Source organism: Anas platyrhynchos, chromosome 7, assembly GCF_047663525.1.
Source record: "Anas platyrhynchos isolate ZD024472 breed Pekin duck chromosome 7, IASCAAS_PekinDuck_T2T, whole genome shotgun sequence".
In the NCBI taxonomy this organism is placed as follows: domain Eukaryota; kingdom Metazoa; phylum Chordata; class Aves; order Anseriformes; family Anatidae; genus Anas; species Anas platyrhynchos.
In genome coordinates, this window is record NC_092593.1 from 23656426 (window position 1) to 23663456 (window position 7031).

The window sequence follows — 7031 nt, forward strand, 5'->3', positions numbered from 1 at the left end:
TGCAAAGGACAACTACTAAACAGAAATAAATACTGGTCATATCTGTTATTTACAAGGCTATCATGAACTTTTCCATTGTCAGTGTGCAGATATGAAAAGGCTTTCTGGCTTTCACTGACAGACTGCTGTACTTAGTAGTGTGCAGGAAGAACACTTCTGGATTGGAGGTATGAGCAAGAGAGCATCAGTGTTTCCCTCCAGGTGAGATAAGATACAGATCTCTATGACCCAAAATGTAATCATTATTATTTCAAAAATGTTGCCCAAGACACAGCCTGATAGCAATGAAGGAGTTAAATGCCACACTTGGTTTCATTCATAGAAGATTTCTATTTGACTACAATTAAAATCACAGTACAGTTCAGGGATGAGGTCTAGTGTCATTTAGCAATGAGTTGCCCTGCCTGAGTTTCTATGAGAAATAGTCATAATATAATTAATCTGGTGGAACAGCTGGATACACAGACTGCAATTAATTTTGCTCTGAATATTAACAGTTCCACAGCAGTTGAAAAGAAATGGTATCAGTCAATAGACTTCTGAATTAAGCAGGTTGTGGGCAATAAAGCAAATTATTGTTGATATTGTAAAACTTGTTTAAACCAACGGAATGATTACAGTAAATCTGTATACTTAATAAATATGCATTAGGACTCATTTATGTATGATAAAATGAGATTTTCTTTTCAACTTCTAACAAAAGAGGAAAGAGAAGTTCTAAATAAACCACGAGACCACTTATTAAACTGGACAAATATGGGTTGTTTACTGTTTCATTGCTCACTATGTAAATAGCATATCAGAACACAGCATAACAAATATCTGTGCACTGGAAACTTGATTTCTTGATTATCCAGAGACACAGGCAATATCTCTTTAATAGTTTTTTCAAGGAATATGTCTCCAATAAGAGCTGGACTTCTAAGCAGATGGTCACTGAACAAGAAACAGTTGAACAGTGGCACCCAGAGGTGAAAAGTGTACTGCTCCTAAATAATTATTCCATTCATTGTAATCTATTTCTCATCTTTTCCTTCTGTCATTCCCAACTTTTCTTTTCCAAGTAACAAATGCCAAAAAGAAAAAAAGGAAAAAAGAAAAAAAGAAAAAAAGAAAAAAAAAAAAAGCTGCAATTTGGAAGAACATACTCTAGAGTTTAAAGAAGAAAGCCCCTGCTTTGTAACAACTATTACTGTTGGGAACACATTTTAGTAACACATCTTTCTTACATATTTTCTCTAACAAAGAACAGGATAAAAATAACCATGGAAAAGAGAATATTTTCAGATGCATCTCTTTGGACAGAATTTTGAAGCCACAAAACCATGTATCCTCCCTAAATTCACTAGCTGAATTTATTGTGCAGGATTATAATAAGAGCTTGAAGATCCAAAGACAAAAGTTGGTGGATTTTAGGACTTGGGATCATAATACAATAGAATTATAGTAGATACAAGTTGCCCATATTATCTCAGATACCTTGACATCAGAGGTTTGGTGAGACCTATTGTGTCATTGTACTAAAAGCACTAGGCTGAGAGCACCCATATATTCCTCGTGTTTCTTAGGCAATATCTGGTTTTAGTGTATATATGTATATGTATCTATATACATACATGTAAATATATATGTGCATAAAAATTTCAAAAAAGAATAAAAAAAAAAAAAGGTTGATTAAATACAAAGAAATGGTGTGGCTACTCAGCATCAGTCCCAGGAAAACCCAGCAAAATGAGGCCTATTGAGTTTTGAGTAGAAAGGCCCTATCTTTGCAACTATCAATGAGTGCCTGCATCATACAGGATTCTGTAACTGGGCTGAGCTATGCTAAACCACATTCACACTCCCTAAGGATCTTCCAAATAACCTTCTACTTCAGGCTTGACTAGACAAGGCTTTTGGCCTCAAAAGACAACACAAAAAGAAACAGGTGTTTGTTTTGCTTGAATTTTAAAGATTTTGAAGAGTTTATTTCTATGGGTTAAACAGATTGGAAGAGCTGTCCAGAAGATGTCTAATGTTTTTCACTAGCAGCAAGTTCTTTTGCCTGCTCTGCTCTTCACACTGATTGCTGTTATTGTTGTTATTACCATTATCACTATTTACTATCATGTAAGGAGCAGCAGTAGTGTGATAAGCACAAAACTGAAGTTCACATTTATGTATCTGCATCTCCAGCCCATGCAAGAGGAAGGAGTTTCCATAAACTCCAGATGGATGTTTCTGAAAACGTTCCTAAACTCATCTCTATATCCAGTGTGTTCAGGATTGCATTTACACTACTCTCACTCCAGAAACCATCAACTGAGGTTAATTTACAACAGTTTAAAGGGCAGGACATTTCTCCACACCTGCTTTTCAACCAGGACTTTAAACAAACGTGAAAGCAAAGAAGGAAAAGAATTACAGCTACATACATATCAACATCTCTCCCCACCCCTCGCCTCCCATCCCACCTTTATTTTCCTATCTCCTTAGGAAGACCGTGACTATTTGCAGATAATTTTTGATGCAAAGCTGAAAGGCAGTGACGCACTGCACGGCTCTGGCACGCCTAGCACGCTGCCATTGAACTAAGGCTGCAGGGCGCAGCGCTGCTGCGCGGAATTAACGGGCGGCAATACCGTTTTCAGTACAGTGATACCATAATGACCCCTAGCAAACGATCGTATTCCAAGAGTTGTACTGAGCGACGTTAAGTTTATTGCATATTTTATCTCAGCGTGACTGTTACCCATCAATCACCCCGACGGCCACGGCCGCAGCCGCAGCGCCCAGCGCCTCCGCAGCTTCCCCCGGCGCAGAGGAGGGGGCCGGCGGGCGGCGAAGCGGGGCTGGCGGCGCCACCTCGCGGCGGCGAAGCGGGGCTGGGGCGGAGGCTGGCGGCGGGGCCGCGGCAGCTGCGGGGTGAACCGACTGCGGCCGGTACCGGGCAGGGCCCACGACACGGGGCTGAGCGGGAGCGGTGCCGGCCGCAGGCATCAGCAGGCGGCGGCGGTCAGCAGGCTGTCCTGAGGCTCCGGCTGTCACGCTGCCGCGTCGTCACCTGCAGTTTTGCTTCAGTTGGCCAGAAAATATTTTAATGACCATCGTGTTTGTTTCTTCCGTTGGGCTTAGCTCCTGCTCTAGGTACAGGCAGGGACTTGGCTGCGTTGTTTTCGCAATTCAGGTTCTAGTTCCCAGAAAATGTCACCCTACAAGTGATCTATTCCTTTTGAAACAAAAGTTACTTAAATGCATGGCTGAAAATATAAAACTTAACAACAATGCTTGGGCCACAGTTCCTCTTCCAGGATTGTGCTGTAAAGAAAGAGGTGTAAAAACATGTAATATTTATTGCCAACCAATAAATAAAGGCAACACCTTTTAATTCCATAAAAACACATTCAATGGGGAGGGAAGCATTTTGTGGAGAGGCAGAATAGCAAATCAGTAAGTATTTCCTTCTACAAAAAGTGGATTTTTTTTTTCTGCGTTCTATAAAATCGTAGGTGTGTTGTGTGGGTGGAGAGAAAACAAAAAAAGCATAAGAAATCAAAATATTAATCCTGTCACTACCAATAAACAACACTTGAAGAAAAGTCGAAGCAGAAATTAATATTCTTGTTTCAGCATCTGCATGTAGGTAAGTACAGTGCAAGCGATGGGGGTGGTGGTTATTTACCCTTCCTCCATTTAATCTCTTAATTTATAGGCATCCCTTTAAAATGGACCGCTTTGAAAAAACCTCTCAAAGGAAAAAGACATTGCCTGAACCCTTCACGCTTTATTTGCAGTACCCAGGCTGATGAGGCATTCTGTCTCACTCCGCCCCCTGCTCCTCATAGTGTTAAATAAAGAGATCTTTTCATATTTAGCTGTAAGTGTTATGCCTCACAGCCCAAACACGCATTTTTCTGTTTTGCAAGCACTGTAGCTTATTCTGCACGGCAGTAACAATGCAAGAAGAAAACAGATATATAGCTTTGTATTGGGAGGTTGAACACTAAAAATTACTCTTGCGTGTTTTCCTTTATAATCATATCTACTGCCTAGCTGTGTAGCTAAAAACAGAACGTTTTGAGTGTCTTTTACATACACCCCACATACAAGGTTGCAGCCTTATCCAGAGCTAATGACTAGTCCAAATTTTTAGCACTGTCAGTGAGAGATGGAAAGCATTAAGTGGCTGCATATCTCACCGATACTACTATGTGGTAAAGATTTTCAGCAATTCTGGCAAATTAAATAACTGCCAAACAATCTAATCGATGGTCTATTTACATAACCTAATTTTCCATCACTCCAGTGGCATACAGAGGAGCTTCCCATGAAGTACAATTCCAGAATAAGCTATCCAGTTTGGCACAGCAGTTGGCAAAGTATGACGGATTATATCCCCATTTAAAACATTGAATCTTATGTTACTGTAAATGTCATTATTCCTATTGTTGGCTAATGTCATTTAAAATTTGATCCAGGAAGACATTTAGTTTTCAGTTAGAAACTAAATATTCTTCTGAGAAAAAAAAAAAAAAAAAAAAAAAAAAAAAAAAAAAACAGTTGATAAAATGGAACTCTGCAAGAGTCTCACACACTGCATGTGCACTGCACGTGAAGAGATCATTTCCATTTCCAACTTCAGTGACTCTACAATTGAAAGGCTACAGAACACTTGAATGAAGTCATTTACCAGAATTAAACTCCACTACCAGCATTTAAGAAAATTAAATGGTATGTTTGGACATATATGAGTTTTATATTAAGTAAGGTAATGGCATTTATTTTACAGTTTTTGTAGCTATTTGGAAAATATATTAAGTAAAGATTATTACATAATGCCTAAAATTTGAATTTGAATCTACATTGGTAGATCCTCATCCTTTGGACTGCGTGCATGTATATAAGTGCATTTATTTAGTGAAATCAAAAGATAGAATATAGTCTGCTGACCATCTGATTTTAACTAACCAATACACTTATCAAAGTGACAGTATTATTTTCATAGCTGCCTGAATGTAAAAATAAGTTCCATTTGATATATAATGTTTATATTAATCCTTTTAAACATTTGCTGCCTTTCACCCCATAGGTGATTCCCTGTAAAATGTGTCGAGTGATTTATTAAGGTCTGACCCAGCAAAGTGCAGAGAAGGCTCATATCCCACTGGCTTCAGGAGCAATTAAGAGCTTTTCCATGCACCTTCCAGGATCAAGTTCTGAGGATTCGGCAGTCCTCCTGGACTACACTTGTGTTCAGATTTTTGTATGCTAACTTTCTTCGTCATGCTTTCATTTTGCACTGAGGTCAAATAAAAGCTGTATCCAAAACTTTCTTACTGAGGAAAAGAAAAAAATCAGTTAAATTAATATGAGTTTGAGCAAGAAAGGAATACAGGCATGAGTAAGAAGTTTGTCACAGCTAGTTTTTATCTGGCAAAGATTACTTGAGATTTTCATTCCAAAAAAAAAAAGTCACAGTCTACACCTGAAAAAACTATAGCTGTTATAGTAAATAATAAATAAAATATAGCAAGAATATTTACATTGTAATGAACACTTTGTAGAACGAAAGCTAGCATTCAGCAATTCTACCTGTGTTTCTTTCTTAAGAATTTCACTCTGCCACAAAACAACATGTAAATCAATGGAAAATAGTGGGAATTGTAAATCAATAGCAGTTATTTTACTGCTAAAAAGAAAATCCATTATTCTATTTTTTCTTGTTTGCTGTTTGCCCTCACACTCTAGAATGTTCTCTTTTTTTTCTTTGATATTTTAAAAGCTGATTTTAGGCAGTCTGTGAAGTAACAGTGATCAGGAAAATCTGCAAGGCATTTGAAAGGATTGCATAATCCAAAGGATTTATCTACATCTCATTGCATTGATTGATTAAGGAAAAAAAAAAACTTTTTTTTTTTTAATGCATGATGATTTTTAGAACACAATGTAAGAGCACTAAGTATTTTAACAGGTAGTCTAATCTGAAGACTAGTAAAAAGACAGCACAGCATTCTTAAATTCGGGGGAAAAAAAAATGTTGTTCTCTCAGTTGTGTCTTTGCTAACAGTTTGGGAGCATCCATTGTATTACTACTGCAGTGTTATTGAGCTAGTTTTATTAAGGCAAATTTATAGCAATGTTAGAAATTAATACCACTCTTATTTCCTCCACTGCCTGGCTTTATTGAATGCCATGGGGCATATTAATCAGTAAAGCCAAGTAGTGCATGAAATAAAAGTATAAATTAACCTGTAACATGAATGTAAAATGGGGTTTAATAAAATAGAAATAAATAACACTTTAATGATAATCAACCCTGCCTGGCTTAGCCAAGCACATAGTATAATAATGCTAAATAAAAAAAAAAAAAAGTATTTAAATAAAGTTTCAATCATGACACAAACTACATAATTTCCAAGGTTAATACTTGATTCACTATATTGTTTAAACACACATAAGTTTGTGCAAAAAGAACCACCCTTCTGGCCTGAAACTTCACCTAGCAAAAGTCCTGTCAACTTTAGAAGTAGGCCCAAAACACAGTGACTGAGAATGTGAGAAGGATTTCAGACCATTTCTGCATTCCAAATATCTGTATAAACAAAAAAGAGATCTTTGCACACTGTATTTTGTATACATACAAGAAGTATCTCCAAATATCAACTAAAACCATAACAGTCTTTTCAAACCTGTTTTACACAGGTGAACTGTACACATTGTGTACAGTGATTTATTAAAGGCTTGACCTTGCAAGTGTGTGAAGTCATATTAACCTGTCCTTAAATTTATGCCACTTAAAAAAAAAAAAAAAAAAAAAAAAGTGTATTCTGGGGTATAATGGAAGGCTTTTGTTTTTTTTTTTTTTTTTGGAGGAAAGTCTCTTCTGTCCAGGGTCCAAAACGATTTGGTCCAAAAAGAATTACTCCCATCACACAGAGTGATATACATGTATGTAAGATTTTGCAAAATCAAAGCTAATTTTGTAATCATTAAACAACAGACAGCTCAGCTTCCCTCTACAGTTACTGCAGTTCCAGAGCACAAAGACT

At 37.2% G+C, this 7031-nt stretch overlaps 1 long non-coding RNA gene across 1 annotated transcript; it reads left to right on the forward strand.

The window, feature by feature from the left end:
* The first annotated feature begins 1518 nt into the window (after positions 1-1518).
* Positions 1519-5391, forward strand: LOC140002906 (uncharacterized). The gene is made up of 3 exons (XR_011810537.1): positions 1519-3129; positions 3492-3625; positions 5072-5391. It is a non-coding gene; the product is annotated as an uncharacterized lncRNA (long non-coding RNA).
* The last annotated feature ends 1640 nt before the right edge of the window (positions 5392-7031 follow it).